General features: G+C 35.2%; 1 long non-coding RNA gene across 1 annotated transcript in view; it reads left to right on the top strand.

The window, feature by feature from the left end:
- Positions 1-2,133: 2,133 nt before the first annotated feature.
- The window catches only part of LOC148110356 (uncharacterized), a 128,704-nt gene continuing 108,764 nt past the window's right edge, over positions 2,134-22,073 (top strand). Inside the window, exon 1 of the long non-coding RNA XR_015723882.1 lies at positions 2,134-2,206. This is a non-coding gene — a long non-coding RNA (uncharacterized LOC148110356). The remainder of the gene's footprint in view (positions 2,207-22,073) is intronic.

The following is a 22,073-nucleotide window of genomic DNA, read 5'->3' as shown; positions in this document are numbered from 1 at the left end:
CACTAAGCCACTCGGGCGTCCCTCTATTGAGAGATTTTTAAAAAGTGTTTCTGAAATCTAAATTTCTGATCCGAATGTTAAATACTAAAAATTAAAGCAGAAACTACAGTCTTCTTTTTTACTAAAAAAAGTGGGTAATAATGCAAAGTGATAGAAGAACTAGCTTCTGACCCACAAAGGAATATAAAACACCTTTCGGAGAGGACAGAAAAGGAGAGGATAGTGAGAGAGGAACCAGGATGTATAAAACAGATGTGGCCTATATCCAGGAGGAGATGTTTTCACCAGATAAAGAAAGGCAGTGGTGCCTGGGTGTCTTGGTCAGTTAAGCAAATGCCTTTGGCCCAGGTCATGATCAGGGGCCTGGGATTGGCCCGGAGTTGGGCTCTCTGCTCTCAGTGGGGAGTCTGCTTCTCCCTCTCCCTCTGCCCCTCTTCCCACCCTGCTCATGCTCTTTCTCTCAAATAAATAAAATCTTTAAAAGAAAAAGAAAAAAAGAAAAGGCATTAAGCTCCAGCTGGTTTTAAGGAACCTTGAGAAGGTAAAAAGATGTGTCCCAACTTCTGAAGAAACGATGCAATATGAAACATGTTTTTATTTTGTTCTAAGTTGGAATTATCTATATTTTTTTTTGCAAAGTGTTACCAAAATCCTTTGCGTCACTGATAACTTCTCCCTACTTCCTCCCATTGAAGAATGCAAACTCAAACATTGAGGAAGTAGGAAAAGCTATAAAATGGATTGAAAATGTGTTGGAAAACATAAACTGCAAACTGCTTTTTAAAACTTTTTAAAACTAATTGTGACTTGTTTGGCACTTAGAATTTTAAATGCATAAAAATTATAATTCCCAGAAATACACTCCACATTTTGAACTGTCTCTTAAGACATTCAGAGAAACAAGATTTTGATCAATTTGGTGAATATTATTTGACAAATTAGGAAAAACGCAAGTTTGTTATATGAGAAACTTCAGTGAAATAATTAGACTGGCAGGGCCTTCAGGGAATTGTTACTGGTCAGTTTTTTTTCAGCACATTTACCTGACTTTAATTAATGGCAGGTGGGTATGATATTACAGTTTTGACATTAATATGAAGCCTCTGGTGTGAAATTAAATCTCATTCTTATTTTAATATAAATCCCCCTCATTATTAGCTACATTCAGTATCTTAATATTCTCATTGTCATCTGAGATTTTTCTGGTTCTTGGTGTGATGACTGATTTTCAAATGGAAGATGGATATTTTGGGTATTATGCTATGGGATGCTAGATCTTATGTAAACTTTGTTTTAGCTGGGTTTTGTTTTTGTTTTTTTTGCTTTGTTTCTGGGTTTTGGGTTTTTTTTTGGGGGGGTTTTGTTTTTTTGTGGGGTTTTTTTTGGTTTTTTGTTTGGTTGGTTGGTTTGTTGCGTTTTTTTTTTCAGCTGGTTTGTTTTGACACTGCACTGGCTGGAAAGAGGACGGTTCCCCAGTGGGAAAGTTTGAAAGCGGAGAGGGGAGAGCTCCTCATTACTCCTGAATAGGAGTGGTCATTCCAACTCCCATTAAGGCACCACTGAGACTTCCTAGCTCTTCACGAGGCCTCCTTGGGCACCCACCCCCGCGCAGGGGAGGAGAGATGCTTCATTACTGCTAGGTGGGGGTAGAAGCACAATTTCTCCTTGCGGTATGCTAAAATTCATTAGGATGTTGACATCTAATTTGTGCACTTCTCTGTATGCATGGCATACTTTAGTAAAGTATACATCTTTTTACCACCTGGGGTAAAAGTCCCAGCTCCTTAGCCTCTTTGAAACTACCTCCGAGGGGTGACTGGTGTTCCTCGTTATAGCCTGGTCAAAGCGGCAATCTAGGCATCTGTGACGGTTAATTTTATGCGTCAACTTGTCAGGACCATGATACCAGATACTTGGTTAAACGTTATTCTGGATGTCTCTGTGAAGGTGGTTTTATTTTTGCTGTTTCTTTGTTTTTAATGAGGTTAATATTTAAATAGATGGACTGTTAGGAAAGCGGGTTGCCTTCCGTAGTGTGGGAGAGCCTCAGCCAATCAGGGGAAGCCTTATTAGAATAAAGACTGACTCCACCCCAGTGAGCAGGAATAGTGCCCGCAGGCTGCCTTTGGACTACAGCTCTTCCTCGAGTCTCCAGCCCGCCAGCCTACTCCATCAGACTCCGGATTTGCCAAGCCTCCACGATCATGTGAGCCAATTCTTTCACATAAATCTCTTGATAGAGAGATAAACATCCTTTTGATTGTGTTTTTTTGAAGACCCCTAATACAGCATACCACCTGCCTTTGCTGGAGTGGGCAGGAATGGGTTTGTTTTTGTTTTTGTTTTCCCCTTGCAGGAGTTAGGGTGGAGTAGAGTAATTATTTTCCAAGTTTTAGGTCTTGCTAAATTGGTCCTTCAATGGTCCTTTGGCTGGAGAGAACAGATATTTGGGGGTGGGGGTTGCTTTTTGCCACTGTGAATAAAAGAAAAATATAACCCACCTGTGGGGTTCTGAGTTACTCCCGCAAGGAAGTCCGGGATTAAGGAGGCAACAAGAAAATCCAGAAAACTCTCCACGGTGTAGCTTCTCAGTTCCTGGATCCTCAGTTCTTCAGTATCCTCTATTTTGGGTATTTGCCTATCTTCTATAATAATTATGCTTTTTATCATATTTCCTCTACTCTATTTTGTTTGTTCCTCTATTTTTTAAAAAAGATTTTATTTTTAAGTAATCTCTACACCCAGCGTGGGACTCGAACCCACAATCTCAATATTAAGAGCCCCATGTTCTGCCAATGGAGCCAGTCAGGTGCCCCCTTTATTTTTTCCTTTTGATGTTTGTTTTATTTCTCTCAGTATTTCTTGAGTTTAATTTTATCTCCCTTGCACATTTTATCATTTAACGGTTAACTACTGACACAGGTATCTCTGGTATTGTTACCTTCTTTACTTGGTTCAGTAACCCCTTTCATAGTTATTTTCCTGCTTAAAATCCATTTATATACTGAGTAAAATTTCTGTTTTGAAATCTTAATATCACTCAGTGCTTAAGAATATGTAGTGTTGCCGTGATGATTCGAGGCGATTTTTTTTCCTCACCTCTAACTCTTTATCATTCTCTATTTTCTTTCTTTAGGAACATTTTATGATATTGCCTATTCTTACTTTTTTTTCTTATTTTTAAATTTCTAGTACTTTCCTGAAACATCAATAAAAGGTATTTCTATGTAAGCAGTATTGAAGAATTCCAGCAGCTTCTCAGGTTTCTTAAATCAATATTGTGGTTTTCTGTTGGTACAAGTGCAATTTCTTTAATGCGTGGCATATATTTTTTTGAGAAAGAGAATATTGTTTTCTAATTTTGAGATACTCCTTTGTTTCTACAGAACTTTAAGTGCTGCGTATTTTGTTTTTCTTTACCACCTCCATCTTCAAAGAAGTCTCTCTTCCCTGTAACCATGGTCTTCCTTAGACTCTCCTTCTAGCCTTTCTTTTCTTTTTTCTTAATTCCCTGAAACTTATTATTTCAGTTACCAAGATTCAGAGTTTTCCGTAGTGTTCTTCCACTCAGACTAAAACTGCCTCACACAGCAATGATTTTTAACTGTCTGTCCCCATGTAGCTTGTCTCCTACCCCACACTGCCTCCTCCCACTTCCTTTGGTATGCTGGAACTCATTTTAAGGTTTGGGTATTTCACTGCGCACACAGAGATTTAATTTCATCTTATTCTTATAGTGTAAGTTATGTGTAATTTTCTTTGCTCCTTTTGTTAATTATTATGGTTTAATTATATGTGGAGAGTTTAATATTTAAGTGTTCATTATGATAAAAAAGGAAACCCGTAAGTACAGTGATTAAATTTGTAATTGATAATAGTCATTTAAGACCTTTTTTAAAAGCCAAAATTTCTTACCTCCATCTCCAAAACTAATAAGCGATACATAATTTCTTGATGTTTCTAATCCTTAGTAGGCAAAACAAATCTTTTCCATAATAAAGGTGAATATTGTGAATGCTTTATTCCTTGAAGTCTCTAGGACCATGCATAAAACCCAGACACACATTTTTAATCACCCCATCTACTGTCCTTGTAGTTGATTCTGTTCATATCTTTCCTCCTGGCTTGTGTTAATTTTCTAGTGCTCCCATAATTAACCAAAGTCTGATAGCTCAGAGTTCTGTAGACTCCAGCCAGATCAGATCAACTGGTTTCTCTCTCTGGATTTCATAGGGACAGAATCCTAATGTTGGCCAGCTTGACCATTACTGGAGACTCTCTGAAGAATCCATTTCCAAGCTCATTGAGATTGTCGATAAAGTTCAGTTCTTTGAGGTCTTAGGCCTGGGATCCTCATTCCCTTTCTAGCTAATAGCTGAGTGCTGCATTTAATCCCTACAGGCCTGTTTCTGATCACTGAACCTAAGGCCCTGCATCTAAGAGCAGCAGTCATGCAACAATCTTTCTCAGGTTTAGGTTCCTTCTACGGCTCTCTTCTGCTTCCACCTGGAGACAGTTCTCTGCTTTTAAAGGTCCTGGATTAAGTTGGATCCCCTTGGATAATCATGGCTACTCTCCCTATTTTAAGGTCTTTAGCATTAAGTTTATCTGCAAATTCCCTTTTGCCTTGCAACATAACATTCACAGATTCTAGGAGACATCTTTAGAGACCATTTTACCTACCACATGATTAATTTTAGGCTGCCTATTTAGAGAAACATCTCCCCACCTTTCATCGTTGAAATCTTTCAATATCCTCCCCTTGGATGCCACTTAATTATACTGAATATTGCCCAATAAGCCATGCACTGTCTCCACTCAAGGAGTAGATAATTGCATATGGGTAATCCGTTAGAAAAATACATGTACTATAGTTTTAAAGTATTCACTTGTCTCCCCCTTTTCATTTCTGAACAGTGCATTGGAAAGTTTAGCTTCAGTAATTATCTAGCTAACTCTTCTTTTATACATGAAAAAAATGTTCTTTCAATGATTCTAGAATCTCATGTGATACTCTCATTAAAATCTTATTTTCAACTACCATGTTTCAGTTTACACCTAATCAGCTCTAATAACACTTTATATTTGTATATTGCTTTATAGTTCACAGGTGCTTAAAATACACAACCTAATTCAATCCTTATTATGTAAATAATTGTGCCATTTTCAGGTAAAGAATAGCAGAGATTCAGAGAACTTAATTCTTAAAATCACATGACCTTTTTTTTTTTAAAGATTGATTTATTTCAGAGAGTGTGTGTGCAGGGAGGTGGAAAGGCAGAGAAAGAGGGAGAGAGAAACGCAGGCAGATTTGTGCTGAGCATGGAGCCTGATGCAGGACTCTATCCCACAACTCTGAGGTCAGACCTGAGCCAAAAGCAAGAGTTGGATGCTCAACCGACTGTGCCACCCAGGCACCCACAAATCACATGGCTCTTAAGAAAAACAACTGAGGCTTAAACACATGTTTCATTATGCCAGGTTCTTTTGTCTTTAACTTAATCCATAGTTACCAAAATTATTTTCCTTCTCTGCCCACTTAAATCATAATCTGTAGTTTTTTGGAAAACTTTTTTGTGCATACATTTATGAAAACTCTGAATCCTTTACATCTTATATAAAATTTCAAACAATTTTTATAATCCCTGTTTGTTTCTAATTTTATTTTATGAAAGTACACATATTATAGCTCTCTTTTGTAAAATATTTGTGAGGTATTTATTTGTATTCCCAGTATTATGTGCTTTCTTGAACAACTGAAAGAGTCTTATATCCAATCAGTTTATAGCTATATATTGACTCCCTACTTCTGTTAAGTATTATGCTAAAAGCTGGAAGAATTAAAATGAGAAAGGCATAATTACTGCCTTCAAGTAATAATCTTTCAAGAAACAGTTCATTGTAATTTTACCCAAACTTTTCCAAATAACAGAAGAAGAAGGAATGGTTATTTCATTCTATTAGAGAGGCCTAATTGGAAAATAAAATTCAACCAATATATCAGAAAATATAATAAGTCAGTTTTCCTCATGAAGTATTGATGCAAAAGCCCTAAGCAAAATAATATAACAAAGCTGTACCAAGTGTAACCAGCTCTGTAAAGTTGAGAACAGGAATTTAAGATGGTTTTATATTACCAAATCAATCAGAAAAAAATATCCACCAGTCTCTATCCTACGCATGGTTCCAAAATTACTTCCACATTTTAGGTATTTGTTACAGCAGCAACCCCACATACTGGTATCAAAATTTACATTTGTTTTCTACGGATGCCTAAGAAACCACCACCAACATAGTAGCTTATGACTGTACACACTATTTCACATATTCTGAGAGTCGGGTCCTTGCCCCAGTTGGTGGGTCCTCTGCTTGGGGATCTCACAAGGCTGCAGTTGAGGTTTCAGTTGGGTTATGTTCTCATTTGGAGGTTTGACTGGGTAAGAATCCACTTCCAGGCTTACTTAGTTTGTTGGCAGAATTTATTATTTGGTGGTTGTGAGACCTAGGGCAGTAGCTTCTTGCTGACTGTTCCTAGAAGCCACATCCATTCTCTTGCATATGTTGACTTTCTTAACATGTCTCCTCATCAAACCAACAATGACCATTTCTAGCCAATCAGCTAGCAAAATTCCTGTAGAATGTAATGGAGTCATGGGAATGACATTCCATCGCCACTGCTGTATCCTCTTGGTTAGAAGGCAGTCACAGGTTCTGCACTCAAGAGAAGGGAGTTTCACATTACCAGGACACAAGGATTATGGGGAATCACCTTTTTGCTCTGACTGCCACCTTCTAAGTTCAATTTTTGGAGAATTTTTAACTTGAATGCGTATGTTGAATTTTGTCAAAGGCTTTTAGTGTATCTACTTACTGAATCTGTCTTACAGTTTTTCTTCTTGAAAACTGCATTGATAACTTCCTAATTTTGAACAAACATTCTACCCTAAGATAAACCTCACTTGATCAAGAAGTATTATATTTTTCTATTTTAGGATCTGATCTGAAGATTTTGTTGAGGGTTTTTGTGTATGTGTGTTCCTGGTAATTCTTTTTCTTGCAAATCTTTGTCCTAATTTAATATCGAAATTATGCTAGCCTTATAAAATTAAAGCAAATTAGGATATGTTCTTTTTCTCTATATTAAAAATTTTATATAGGATTGGCATTATTTCCTCTTTTAATTAGAATTGACTACTGAAATACTCCAGTCCTGGAAGTGTTAATGAGAGATTTTTTAATTAAAAATTTAATCTTTAACACATACAATACTATTTAGATTTTTTTTTACTAATTTTGTCTCAGTTTCACAAAGTTGCATCTTTTAAGGAAGTTTTCCATTTCATCTGTTTGTTGAATTTATTGTCATGAATTTTTCAATAATATTCTCTTATTCTTTTAATGTCTGTGAGACTTGCAGTGATAGCCCTACTGTCATTTCAGATATTGTTCATTTGTATTTTGTTGCTGGTACAGTTTGAATATGTGCCCCCCAAATTCATATGTAAAGCCCTCACCCTTAATGTGATGGTATTAGGAGGTGTGGCCTTTGGGAAGTAATTAGGTTGAGATAAGGTCATGAGGATGGAACTCCTGGGATGGGGTTAGTACCTTTATAAGAAGAGGAAGAAATACCCGAGCTTCCACTCTTAGCTGTGTGAGGACACCTTAAGCAGGCAGCCATCTGAAAGCCAGGAAGAGGGCTCTTGCCAGAACCCAGCCATGCTGGCACCCTCATTTTGGACTTCCACCCTCCAAAACTGAGAAATTTCAGTTTAAGCCACCTGGTCAGTGGTGTTTTGTTATGGCAGCCTGGGAAGACTAAAATGTTGTTGTTGTTGTTTGTTATCTTTTAGTATTTCTGGGGCTTTATCACTTTTATTAATCTTCTCAGATAACCAGTTTTAGCTTTGCCTTTTCCTCTTGTTTGTCACTTAAAAAAAAATTGAGTTCTCATAATATTTTTTTTTCTGCAACTTTCTTTAGGGTTAACTCAATAAGTTGGACACTTAGACTAATCATTTCATCCTTTGCAGTATTGACATTTAATTCTGTACTTTTCTCTGTTCTCTACTTTAGCAGTACTCAGATTGTTTTCTTTTGAAATAATTTACTTAAAATCATTTCAGAACTTCTCTTGTGATCCTTCTTTGACTCATGTTTCTTTAAGCGAGTTATTTCCAATACGCATGGGGATTTCACATATGCAGGGATTTATTTATTTATTACATATTATACAGTCTTGGGTTTAATTCTAATTATATCCTGTGAGATACTCTTTTGAAACCTATTGAGACTTATACCCTTGGAATAGTCAGTCTTATTAAACATTCCAAGTGTTCTTAAAAAAATTAGTACACCTGTATTCAACAGGTGTTGAATGTAGTGGTCTATAAATGTTAGTTCATGGGACTGATATTGGTTGTTTGGTTTGTTTTTTTTTTTTTTTAGATCTGCATAATTCCTTTTTTTTTTCTTTTGTCTATTGATGAATTATGGAGAAAGACTGAAAATCTTCAATGTTATCATAAATTTGTCTTTAATTCTGTCAATTTATGCTTCATGAGTTTAGATGTTTTAATAGATATTACATTATTCTAGTAAATTGATCCTTCTATTATATAACAATTAAAATAATTCTATAATATATGATACATGGTTTATATATAATTAATTATATGTATAAAATATATATTATACATATGATATATAAATGTCTTATAGTGGATTTTGTTCTGAAGTCTACTATGTCTGATATTAAAATAGCCAGGCTGTTTTTTTTATGCTTGTTGGTTACTAGGTGTTTCATATTCCATTCAGTCATTTTTGACATGTCTGTGTCTTTTTATTTAAAATTCATATTGTATAAATAGCATTTAATTATGTTTTTTAAAATGTATTTCAGACTCTACAGGATGTTCAGTCCACTTACAGTTATCTTTTATTTTTATTTTTTTAGATTTTACGTAATCTCTACACCCAGCGTGGTGCTCAAACTCACAATCCCATCAAGAGTCACATGGTCCACAATTAATTCTTGATTTGATATTTAGATTTAACTCTACCATCTTGCTAATTGCTTTTCTGTTTTCCGTCCTGGTTTTTGTTTCTTTGTTCTTTGGTTCCTGCCTTATTTTGGATTTACTGGAAGTTTAGAGTTGCATTGTGTTTTCTCCAGTTTCCTTAATTGCACTTTTATTAATTTTGGTTGCTCTAGACTTAATATGCATCCTTTTCTTCTCAGTCTATTTTTAATCACATCTTCACACTTTATACTCTACGTCTGACGTTTCACCCTTCCTCAATTTACAGCTTTCTTCCTATTTCCCACATCCAGTTTCCATTTCCTGCTTCCCATCTTCTATCTTACAAATGTAATAAATATTAAACTCTGTAATTCTATTTACACGTCTCATATCCTTTGGATGACTGTTATGTGTTTTTTGACTTCCACATATATATTTTAATGCCATTTTATTGGATTATTTTGCTTCAAATACTTTTCTTTCAAGAAAACTATAAAAAAGAAACTATTATTTCATAATTGCGCACATATTTATCATTCCTGGTGTTTTTCATTTTTTTTCCACAGGTGAGATTTTCTATAGGGTGTCATTTGCTTTCAACCTAAAAGGCATCATTTATGGGTTTTATTACAATGTATTATTTGTGCTTACAGCATATACTCTTAATTGATTTTCATCTCATTTTTTTAAAGAAGGTTTAATATTGACATAATATTGCGATTATAGTTTCTTTCTTTTAGCTGTTTTATTTTTTTATTTATTTTCAAGAGAGCATGCACTTGTATGGGGTAAGGAGAGGGGCAGAGGGAGAGGGAGAGAAACTCAAGTAGACTCCCTGCTGAGTGTAGAGCCTGACTCAGGACTTGACTTCACTACCCTGAAATCATGACCCCAGTCAAAATCAAGCATCCCACGCTTAACTGACTGAACCATCCAGGCACCGCTTTCTCAGCTGTTTTAAAGATCTTATCCAATTGCCTTCTCACAGGAAGTCAGCTGTCATTGTTATCCTTGTTGGCTGGCAGACCATGTATGTTTTATTTCTGACTGCTTTAATTTTTTTTTCTTTAAATTTGGTGTCCAGCTGTAGGAGTCTGTGCCTAAGTATGATTCTGTTTATAAACTTAACCTGCTGGAATATGTAACTCACTGATAGTCATAAGCTTTTGGAAGTTATATAGGTCACTGAACCTTTTTATTTTTTTTAAGATTTTATTTATTTTAGAGAGAAAGCAACCAGGGGAGGAGCAGAGGGGGAGAGGGAGAAAGAATCTCAAGCAGACTCTGCATTGAGCCCAGAGCCTGAGGAGGGGCTTGATCTCATGACCCTGAGATCGTGACCTGAGCCAAAACCAAGAGTCAGATGCTTAACCAACTGAGGCACTCAGACACCCCTAGGTCATTGTATCTTGAAACAATTCTCTAACTTTGTTCTCATTCAGTCATTCCAGTTATATGTAGGGTAGACAACTTAAATTGTCCCATGGTTTACAGGGGCACTACTAACTTTTTTCCTTTTTTTTTTTTTCAGTTTTGATAATTGGTGTTGCATAGTTTTCTGGTTTCCTTTTACCATTTCCAATCTGATGGTAAACACATTCAAATAATTTTTCATTTCTGATACTGTATCTTTTAGGTCTAAATTTTCCTATTTTTTAAAATAATTTTCATTACTTTGGGGAGATCCTCAATTGCTTTACTCTACCTACAACATGGGGCTCGAAGTCATAACCCCGAGATCAAGAGTCACATGTTCTTCTGACTGAGCCAGCCAGGTGCCTTTTTTTTTTTAATTGATTATGAATCCTAGTTTTGTTCCTTCAGAAGTCTATTAATTTTTGATGAAACATTGGAGAGTTTGGATAATAGGTGTCACAAGCTCTGAGTTTTATCTTCCTCTGAAAAATCTTGATTCTTAGTATAGCAGACAGTTAAAATAATGGATAACCAGTTTGAACATGTGTTGTTCTTGTACCTCATTTTCCAAGCTCTTCTACCTTTACTGGACTTAATTCCCTTGTGAACTTTGTCAGGAAGGCTTAGTTAGGCTTTGTTAGGGTGGGTCTGACAGATGGTGCTTCTTTCTAAGGTTTCTCAGATGGAAGATTTAAAGATGAATTAAGATTTAAAAGAATTAAAGGATTTTAAAGATGAATTAAGATTTAAAGATGAATGTTTACTGTGACACCAAATTCTGATTTCTGCATCTTCAGCCCCGTGGGACAACTGTGTTCTACTTGGATTTCATTTCTCCATGCCACATTGGGAAATTGTCTCAAATCATGGAACTGGGATCATGGGCTCACCTCATTAGTATCTCTTTCAGACATTAGTCTCATACTGCCTAGCATCCATGTTTTGAAAACTCTCATAAATTTTGAACAGTATTATAACATTTATATTGAATATACCACGTTTTACCTTCTTAGGTAAAAGCAAAATTCTTGTTCATCCTTTACACTTTTATTTTTGACTCAGTAAATAACTTACTACTATTTTCAGCAATGATGATACCATTGATATAAATATTTTAAATTAATGAAAGTTATGAATATATTAAAAATTATTATTTTTCTATGTCATAGCATATAGGGAGTCACAGTAAAATAGGAAAGATACTTAAGAATTCTGGTAAGAACATGGTTTCTTTAAGTTAAAAACTGAAAATCTGCCCCCATGACCTACTTCTTAGGACTATGCCAGACCATTGTTTAGAGAAAACAAGTTGGAGTAAATGGCAGTTTAATTGGCAATTCATGCTGGAGTCTTATGTTGAGGAGGTCACTGTAGAAACCTCTAGTATTATGAGTTTGCCTCATTCGCATGTAGACCCAAAGGAAGGTGTTGGTACTTAGTACATTATGATAATTCTTGCACTGCTCATTTACATAAATTATGGAGACAAAAGTCTCAATCATTTTCAGAGTATTTTAGGCACATTTTACAGGAAAATGTGTACCATTCTATTATTGGATATTGTGAACCAATTGTAGGGTGCATAATTCTGTCCACAATTACAGAAAATCAACTTTAAGAGTGAGAATAATCCTTCATGATATAAAAAGGCATCTCAATCAGTATGAAGTACAAACTAATTTCAGGACTTTTGTGTTCTAACCAAAGAGTTGTCTCTGCCTAACAAAGGCAGTGGTGTACTGCCAGAATCTTGCTTTTTTTTTTTTTTTTTGTATGAGTCCTGGTAGTGTGAATTCATGTTGGCAGCTACTCATGGTTGGTATGTAGACTCATTTTGAATATGGTCAACTGTAGGAATGAAATGATACTAGAATTAAATAATGCTTTAGTAGTTTCACCAATTGCCTATGTTTTTGGTTGACCATGAGAACCAGCTTAACAGTCACTGTAGCAATGAACAGAAGAATATCTTATTTCATATAATTCTGTCATTTAAAATGTGTTGTTACATACTGAAGTATTTGACTTTACATTAACCATGAAGGTAAGTTAGTCAAGAACGATCATTCCCCTTTTAGAATTAAGAGAGGTTAAGTGATCTGCATCAGGTCTTACAGCTGGCAGAGCTCATAGTTAGGATTTCTGAATCCAAAAAACAGTGCTCTTTTCTTTCCACTATGCAGTCCCTTTTCTCAAGGGAAATATTCTCTTGAAATATCCAAATATTCCTTTGGATAGAGTTAGGAAATAATCCCTCTGTTGCTCAGGTTTATATGCTATTTAACTTTATTTTAGCTGCCAGTTCTTCCTGTTTATTAAAATTTCTACTTGAATGACACACTTATGGTCCTTACCTTGGTATATTACCTTGGTATATTACAGAGAAGAATGCATACTGCCTTACATTTACTGGATACAGTCTCCGGAAATTGGTCTGGCTAAAAAGTTCAATATAAATGCAAAATATCATTATTATTATGTAAATATTCAGTGGTTACTAAACATTTTAAACATTCTTTTCCCCTCATGAAACAGCTATTATTTGTAACCTATGAGATACTTAAGAAGCGGTTATTCTACCTGGTTTCATATTGCAGAGGAAATCCCTTATTTCCTATAAGACACTGGTTTAGGAAACAGGAAAGAAAGATTCCATTAATTCTCACTCCGTTTGAACTCACAGGCTAGAGCTCCATGATCATGTGATTTGAGGATTGGTAGAATATATACCTTTTTCATTACTTTAAAATATAAAATCAAACTTGTAAATAGAATAATGGCAGTCATGTTTATAATACTTAAAAAGACCAGCATCCCCCCAAACGTATACACTTTGGAGTATTTGGAAACCATAATGTGATTTTTTTTTTCTTTTTAATTACTAATCAAGTTACTCAGGCTTCAATTAGTAGCTCTGGTAATAAAATGCTTCTAAGTAACTTGAAAATGATAAAATTGTATTTCCTTTAAAAATCAATATATAGGTATCTCCCATTACGGACCTCTACAGTGCCTTCCTTAGCATTCACAGCATAGTTTAACCTCTCAATAACAGTATAGCCAATTTATTTGGGAAGTGGGAATCAGAAAGTTTTGGGAGCACAGGTATCTTTGTTAAACTCCCAGCTTTGACACTTACTACCAGTGTGACTTGAGGCAAATTATAGAGTCTCTGAGCCTAAGTTTCATGATTTTTATTAAAGAAAAATAAGAATAGCAGTTAAAGGTTTAAAATGTATATTAAAATTTATAATATCTACAAAGTATCTCTGATAAAATAGGCACTCAGTAAACAGTAGACTTTATAGTATTTGGCACTGCTGACTAGTTGTATGACCTTTGAGAAACAAGAAATAAGGTTATATTTTCTGTTTCAGTTTCCCTACCTATTCAATAAAAGCTGAAACACCACCTGCTTCTCTTCTACCTTCAAAGAATGAAAAGATCAGACAATAGTTGCTGGCTTGATGCCCAAACCCTTCACTTCCGTTCACTTGGGAATTAACAACCTTGATATGAAAAGAAAAAAGAAACTATTGTTTATGCTTTGAAAGAAAGGTGCTCTGATACAATGAATATAACAATCTACCCCGGTTTTTTTTTGTTTTTTGTTTTTTTTTTACCTGCTATCTGCAAATGGCTTTTTACCCAGAAAAACTATGTCTGGAGAATTTGTAACATACATACAGCACAGATGTATACACACAGACACATTCTGTATGTTACTTTGAGTTTTCAGAGCAATTACTCATGAGGAAAATTAAGTGTAGAAGTTTTCTTTTTTTTTTTTTTATTTTAATTCTTTTAAATATCTGGTGACCAAAAAGAAATTGCTAGCTGAAAGTTAACAGAACCAAGGTTGATTCAGGAATTCATGTAAAATGCCTAGAGGCCCCTATATAAATTTTTGTATGTTTTCTCATATTCCCAGTGAGTTTTACTATCCAGGAGACTGGAAGAAAAAAAGTTTCAGGATGCAGTGTAGAGTTGTGACACGTGGGGAAATCTATGTGTTTACCATAATCTACTTTTTTAATATGATAGCTTATATGAAATGCTTTCTTTATTTTTTAAAATTTCAACATCAACTCCTTTTTTTCTGGCTTTACTGAATCATAATTGACAAGTAAAAATTGTTTGTTTATGGTGTATATAATGATTTACATAATGTGAAATTCCCACAATAAGGGAAATTAACATATCCATCACCTCACATAGTTACCAATTTGTGTGTGTGTGTGTGTGTGTGTGTGTGTGTGTGTTTGTGTGTTTGTGGTAGGAACTCTTAAGATCTACTCTTGGCAAAATTCAAGTGTACAATGTATCATTATTTATTATAGTCACCACACTCTGCATTAGATCCCCAGAATTTATTCATCTTACAACTGAAAGTTTACACAGACATCTCCCATTTCTCCTGCCTTCCAGCCCCTGGCAACTATTGTTCTTTTACTCTGGTTCTAGGAGTTTAACTTTTTTATTTCCACATACAATGATACCATGCAATATTTGTCTTCTTGTGTCTGGCTTATTTTATGTAGCATGATATCCTCCAGATTCACCCATGTTCTTGCAAATGGCAGGATTTCCTTTTTTATGGCTGAAGTGTGTGTGTGTGTGTGTGTGTGTGTGTGTGTGTTTCTATACTCACATTACAGTTTCTTCATCCATCCATCAATGGACACTTAAATTCCATGTCTTGGCTATTGTAAATACTGCAGTGAATGTAGGGTGCAGATATCTTTTCAAATTGATGTTTTTGGTTTTAGTTTTGAAAAAATACCCAGAAGTGAAATTGTTGGATCATGTGGCAGTTCTTTAATTTTTTGAGTAACCTCCATACTGTTTTCCCACAGTGGCTATCCCAATTATATCTCTACAAACAGTGCAAAGGGTTCTCTTTGTCCCATATTCTTGTCAATACTTGTTATTCCTAATGATTTGGTAACGGGTGTTGTAACAAGTGAGATATTATATCTCGTTGTGATTTGACTTGCATTTCCTGGATGAATAGTGCTCCTTTTCATATGCCTGTTGACAGGTGTATGTCTTTGGGAAAATACCTATTCAGGTCCTTTGCCCATTTTTTAAATGGATTTTTTTTTTTTTTGACTGTTGAGTTATAGGAGTTCTTCATACATTTTTGGATATTAACCCCTTATCAGATATGTGATTTGCAAATAATTTGCCCCATTCAGTAGGCTGCCTTTTCATTTTGTTAATAATTTCCTTTGCTGTGAAGAGACTTTTAGTTTGATATAGCCCCACTTATTTATTTTTGTTTTTGCTTTTGGTGTCAAATCCAAAAATACGCTCACAAAGATCGATATCAAGGAGCTTACCACTGATGTTTTTGTTTGTTTGTTTCTAGATTTAATGGTCTTATATTGAAGTGTTTGAGTTGTTTTTGAATTGTTTTAGTACAAAATAGTGGTCTAGTTTCATTTTTCTGCATGTGACTGCCAGTTTTCCCACGTCATTTATTGAAGAGCCATCCTTTCCCCATTGTATATTGTTGGCTACTTTGTCATAAGTTAATTGACCATATATGTTTGGGTTTATTTCTGGGCTCTTGATTCAGTCCCACTGACATATGTGTCTGGTTTTATGCCAATACCATACTGTTTTGATTATAGCTTTGTAATTGGTTTGAAGTTAGAAAGTAGGATGCCTCCAGCTTGCTTCTTCTCAAGATTACTTTGAATATTTAGGGTCCTTTGTGATTCCATACAAATCTTAGGATTGTTCTGTTTCTGTGAAAAATGCCATTGGAATTTTCATAGGGACTGTATTCAGTCTATAGATTCCTTTGGATAGTATGGGCATTTTAACAACATTAATTCTTCTAATCCATGAGTATAAAGTATTTCATTTATGTGTGTCTTCACTTTTCTTTATCAGTGTCTTATAATTTCCATTTTACAGGTCTATTCTTGTTTAAACTTTTTCCTAGGTATTGTATTTGTGTTGCTGCAGTTGTAAATGGAATTGTTTTAATTTCTCTTTCTGATGGTTTATATAGAAATGCAACTGATTTTTCTGTCTTGCAATTTTACTGAATTTATTAGTTCTAACAGTTTTGGGTGGAGTATTTATATATTTACATAATATATACACTTTATATAACATATAAATACATATAAAGCCCCAAGATCTGCAGGGTGAATCAGCAAGCTGCAGACCCAGGAGAATGATGGTATAGTTTCATTGTAAAGGCCAGCTTACTTGAGATGCAGGAGGAGCTGATATTTCAGTCAGAAGACAGAAAAACATGATGTCTTAGTTCAAAAGCGGGTAGAGGCAATTCTCTCTTAGTCGGCAGGAGTATCAGTCTTTTTGATCTATGCAGACTTTCAGCTGTCTGGATGAGGTCACCATATTAGCGAGAGCAATCTCCTTTGGTCAGTCTACCTGTTTAAATGTTAACCTTTCCAAAACCACCCTTACAAAACACCCAGAATAGCGTTTAACCAAATATCTGAGTACCCTATGCCTCAGTCAAGCGGACAAAATCAACCATCACAGTAAGCCAGGTCTCCATGATGCTAGTAAGTCAGAGAGTGAAACAGAGTTTTACCACTCAGGGACCTTTGATGTGAAGTAGACAGCCTGTGTGGTCTATGTCTGTGTGTGTGTGTGTCTGTCTGAGTCTATTTAGGTTAAAAAAAAAAAAAAACACAAATATGCATAAATTTAGGGAGTGAGCTGTTAAATTACCTCTTGCAACAGCGTTCCTGGCACTTACGAAACAAAGTTTAAATGCTGTGTGTTTAGGAGTGTGACAATCAAAATAATCCATGGAGAAACCCGTTTGGGGGAGGCAGATGAAAATTGGTATTGTCAAAAGCTAGTCTTTGGATGACCATGACCCAGAAATAACAGTGACTTGGCCTAAGCACTCTTATGGCGTGAGTAATATCTGGACTGCAGTGGAATATACACAGACCATAGAAGTAGGGAAGATTTACAGAAAGTAGGTTTTGTCTGAGAGTTATTTTGGCTTCATCAGAAATGTGTAAGTGGTATGGAAGGCCTCATAGCATTAACCACCAAGGGGGTCAACTTTAGTTCATCTGAATATGAAGATTTATTAGACTCTATGAGGCCAGCCACATTTGGCACCAGTCTCCTCAGACCTAGATTAGCAGCCATAGCATGGTCTTCCCCTTAAGTGAGTATCCCTGCAGCAGTCCCTACAGGACATAGGACCTGGAGAAGAGATCTATAGGCAGGAACTGCTTGGCTTGTAATTTTATGTTCCCCAAGATCCCAAACCTTTTTATTTTTTTTTTTTTAATGCTTCTAAATACATTTTTCTAGGGACTCTGCAAGGGACTTGCTCATTTATAAGAGTCTCTGAAAGTCAGGGTATTGAGACCATCCCAAATCATTGTCTTCCTCAGATATTTTAGTCTATAGGTTTCTTCCCATTCCAAATAAAATTGCCCAAACAGGGATCATTTTTATGAAAAGCAAGATTGCCTATTAATATCACCCTTATAATGTTACAAAAGGACTAGATACTTAACTGAAGGTCACATTCTCACACAAAAGAGAAAAGAGGCTTTGCTAATCCTTTGCTCACAGCTTCCCTGTAGATTATATAACATCTGGGGGGAAAAGTATTCCAAGTAGAGATAACAGCCAGTGTCAAGAATCGGATTCAGAAATATGTCTGGAATGTTTGAACAACAGTGAGGACCCAAGAAGTCAGAACAACAATAAAAGGTAAACACAGTTACATGATATTGGGCCTTCTAGACATTTTAAGTCTTTGAGTTTTGACTTTAGAGAAGAAGAAAGCGGGAGGGTTGCACGAAAATATGAGCTAATGGCTGCTATATTCCAAATAAGACTGTCACGAAGGGAAGTATGTGCAGAACAAAAAAAGGCCTGTTCTATTTTCTCTTTTAATCATCACATGTTAGAACACTGTCATTTTTTCAACTTCCTTCTTTAATATCGTATTAGCCTTTGTCACATGTATTGCTTGTTCAAATTTGGGCACCCAAGATTGGTTTTAAAGTTCAGACAGTTTTTTTTTTCTCTTAATATCCTAAAACTAAGTAATACAGTGGATGTGATAAAAATGTAGGCTTCTGACCTGCTTGCTTCTGTGAAGATCCATATTACAGTAACATTGTCTTCATACCTAATTGTTTACTCACACAAGTTTTGCTATTTCATTTTAAATATGCTCCTCTCTACACAATCTGAAAACAGTTAAGTTTGGTGGGAAAGCCATATCGTTTTGATCTTCAGAATAACTTTGCTTAACTGAATAGTATTAATTGGCCTTGGTTGCAGATGTTTTCAGTATTTCTTCCTGTTTCGGGGCTAAAAGCAGTCAAGTTATCTAGACTTTTTTTTTTTTTTTTTTGCATATCTACTTAATAACCTTGGCAATTTTTTTTTTTTCTTGAGCTCTTTTATTGTAGTAATTGCCAAACCTAGTGGGGAGCAGTCAACCTCATTAGAGTTTTTATTTTATTTATTTATTTTTTTACTTTTTCCAAACACTTTCACTAGAGATATATGCTTAAGAAGAAATTCAAAATAATCACAGATGACACTTTACTAAATACATTGTCAGAACCCAAAGGGGTTACCTCTACTTTAGCCTTTTCCATCACAGTCTTCCACACTGTTTATCTAATATCACGTATTTTGGTATCTGAAGGTTTTCCTCCATCATCAGCTACCCAAAATGCATGTCAAAATCTGAATAATTAAGGTAGGTTAACTTCTGTAATAAATTCTAAAATATCCAAATACTTAGACTAACTAAATATAAGATCTTAATTAAATCTCAAAAACAAGCAAAAGTGGCTTTCATAAATGGCAAGGACAGTATCATTGGAAGCATATTTACCTTCTTGTCTTAAGTGATGATTGTATATGAGGGAACACTTTTTAGTCATTGGAGGACACTCTGTAAGCTTCAAGAGAAGACTGAAAGGAGCCCCATGTTCACCCAGGTATGTGCCTGGAGCACATTTCAAGCCCTCAGGGAATAAAAACTAAGTAGGGAGTGAAAGAACCAGAAGATGCTGTAGGTAACCAAAATAGTATGATGGTCTCACTGGGTTGGCAAGGCAGAGATGAAGGTTTAGCGCTGTTGGTAAGGAGTTTGTGAGAAAGCACGCTAAAACAAAAGAGCTGTTCATCTTGTGCACAGAGTTGAAACCCTAGAATTGTCATGCCAAAAGATGAAAGACCAAAGTCTAGAGTGGAAACATGTCCTGGGACTATGCAGTGAGAGGAAAAAACGGAAATAGACCTTCATTAACATCAAAAAATATGTGCGTGTATACCGATGACAATCACAAAAGTAATCATTATCTTCATACCTGAAAAAAATTAATATCTTCTAATGAAGACAACAAAATGCATTTCAGAGGTTGAACCTGATTTCATGTTAATGCTATCACATGGCTTTTTCACCAAATGTTGAAAAGATTTTTTTTTTCAGAATAATTTTGGAATTCAAGAATTTAGAAACCTAATTCATGAATTCACATTGATGAAGAAGTTCTTTATAAATATAGGGCAAGATATCCAACACTTACGATATTGAAGCTTTAGTGGAAAAAAATAAAATAGCTGAAATGTTCAGTGATATGCAAATATTAATCCTCCAGCTGGACACAAGGTCACAGCAGGAGGTAATGAAAGAATGAACTCATTTATTCTGACCTGAGCTGCTTTGCTGTTGTAGTAATCACAGGTTTTTAAAAATCGCTGAACTATTCAAAAAAATGCCACGTTTTTATAGTAGATTTAGATTTTTATGTATATGAATCCTCTTTTAAATTTCTTAGTGCCTATAGAGTATTTTCACATGTATCACAAAGTTTCCTTATGATTTGTTATGAGGAATTGATTGAACTAGAAGTATATTACAGGTTTCTAAATAAATCCATATTATTCAGGGCTGGGGTTATGAATTGCACATATTTCTGATAATATGGCCAAATTCTAGATAATGTTGAATCTACACGATTTTATGCACATATTTTATTTTCATGAAACAACTTGAACCAAACTTAAGAAATGACCCACAGCCATGCAACAAATGTTAATACTGAAATCAAAATTGTAATTATATTTTCTCTGCTCTCTCAGACTTACTGAGACTCGTTCAGTGTATAAAAATACTGTATTTGAATTTCTTCACTCGATAAAAACCTTACTATTAGAGCCCTGCAGTTACTTAGCTATCAGATGTATATATTTTTTAAAGTTTTTTTTTTTTTTTTTATTAGAGCGTGCACATGAGCAGGGGAAGGGGCAGAGGCAGAGGGAGAGGAAGAAGCAGACTCCCTGCTGAGCAGGGAGCCCAACATGGGACTCAGTCCCAGGACCCTGAGATCATGACCTGAGCTGAAGGCAGATGCTTAACTGACTGAGCCACCCAGGTGCCCCCAGATTTATTTTGATAATGCTAAAATTGATATTTTATTACCTAACATGCTATAATTCACCGTGGCAATTATTCAGGAAACAATGTAGATGATCCATATTTGGCAGATCATGTAATAAGTCAAACGACAAGTCTGAATTTCCTCTATAGAAGACCCTTCCTCTCATTTTACTATTAGAAACTTGACACTTAGAAATCTGGAGTGATTTAGCCAAACTTCTACAGTGTAATGTTGATAGAATCATGACTCCCACCCAGGTCATTGCTAATTACAACATATCAAATAGCAGGGAATGCCCTGAAATTGCCCTTAATTTTGTACACAAAGGGAAAGTTTAGCCTGTAGAAATCTAGAGTCTTAATTAAACATGTCAATAAGGTTTTGTCTAATAAGAATATATTAAATACAAAAAGTTTAAAAAATAGGGTGTGTGTGTGTGTGTGTGTATCATTTGTGATATAGGGCAAAGAAGGAGTACTGTACCTAAAGAAAAATGATAAAAATGGTTAAATTTCTATTTTTACTGATAAAGAATGTGGACAATCTGAAGATTGTTCCCCCAGCACAACACATAAGGAGTGAAGCATTCAGAGAACAGGATTGATTACCTTAAGTTTAGTCATTTAATTACACAAAGAACTGAATCCTGATTGCATATATTATGGATATTTAAATAAGTGAGAAGATGTATCAGGAAATCTTTAAAAGGCTTTTGTGTTTCCAGTGGAGTCAACACCTTTTTTTTTTCTTGCCCATAGCAAGTGCCCTGTTTTTATGAGTACTAAGAAGATACACTACCGCTATGAATATAGTATTAAAAAAAATCCATCATAACTAAAGAGAACAGAAGATTTTTAAAAATCATGAACTGTATAGACTCGTGTTAAGCATATAAATCATTTATTTCCGCATGATTTAACCGCTGTGCCACCCAGGCGCCCCCTATTTCCGCATGATTTAAAGCTATGGGAACTAAATAGCCTTATGGCTGTATCTTTCAGTATATGCTTCTTTTTATCCTTTACCTGTTCCCAGAAATGGGCCATCTTTTATTTTTATAGTCTGTTGTTACATAAGTATATAATAAGGAAATTAGTAACAACTAACATGAGCTTTGAATATGTAGTACGCCTAGTGCTCAGTAGTTGACCTATTCGTATCGCATTCAGTGCACCCAACAAACCCTACAAGGCAAACGCTATTGCTGACA

Source organism: Ursus americanus, chromosome 3 (assembly GCF_024610735.1).
Source record: "Ursus americanus isolate L20-20 chromosome 3, mUrsAme1.1.p, whole genome shotgun sequence".
Taxonomy (NCBI): Eukaryota; Metazoa; Chordata; class Mammalia; order Carnivora; family Ursidae; genus Ursus; species Ursus americanus.
Note: the sequence above shows the minus strand (reverse complement) of the source record. Positions and strands in the feature narration are given on the sequence as shown.